The following is a 909-nucleotide window of genomic DNA, read 5'->3' as shown; positions in this document are numbered from 1 at the left end:
AGTGCCCCTGGACTGGTTCTTGTGCGGGTGGCACATAAAATACACCATTTTGAGAGTGGCCGTTGCCAGTACCGCCTGACTGGCCTTCGTGCGGGTGACACGTAAAAGCACCCACTACACTCTCGGAGTGGTTGGCGTTAGGAAGGGCACCCAGCTGTAGAAACTCTGCCAAATCAGATTGGAGCCTGGTGTAGCCATCCGGTTTCACCAGTCCTCAGTCAAATCGTCCAACCCATGCTAGCATGGAAAGCGGACGTTAAACGATGATGATGATGAAACATAGGCATAGACAAAGTTTCAGAGGGCTGCACTTGTAAAAAGAACTACCCCTATATTGAGCAAAATATTCAGTTGTAAGTTTTGGTGAGAAAAAGGAGACACAGCAAAGATGGTTAAAAGGATGCAAGACAAGTGTATCAGACGAACTAAGAGACTGTATAAAGCCAAGTGTAATTTCAATGCATCACAGTCTGACAGTGGCTTAACTGCTGAAACTTTGAAGTCACTGTCAATAGCAGTCATGTTTAAGAATTTTAAAATTGTCATCTAGAAAAATATAGAGTAACCCATCAGATTAATATAAAATTGGTTTTATTATAACTCAACATAAAAACAAACATTAACTCACACAATATATGCACACTACATTTCATGTAGAAATATACTCTAAATAATTGAGATTTATATATATAATGTGTGGGTAAGAGATGCACAGGTCGAAGTCAGAGAGCAATGATACAGTGTCACCGGGTCAAGAGGACAAGATTGGGGAGTAGGAAGTAATCACAGTACATGAAAGAGAAATGTGAGGAAGAGAAGAGATGTAAGTTAGCACAAGTTACTTTTTTTAAAAAAGTATCTGTTTTAAATCAAAGATGGATACGAGAACAAAAAAAAAAAAAAAAAAAA

The sequence above is a fragment of the Octopus bimaculoides genome, chromosome 10 (genome assembly GCF_001194135.2).
Source record: "Octopus bimaculoides isolate UCB-OBI-ISO-001 chromosome 10, ASM119413v2, whole genome shotgun sequence".
NCBI lineage: Eukaryota > Metazoa > Mollusca > Cephalopoda > Octopoda > Octopodidae > Octopus > Octopus bimaculoides.
Note: the sequence above shows the minus strand (reverse complement) of the source record.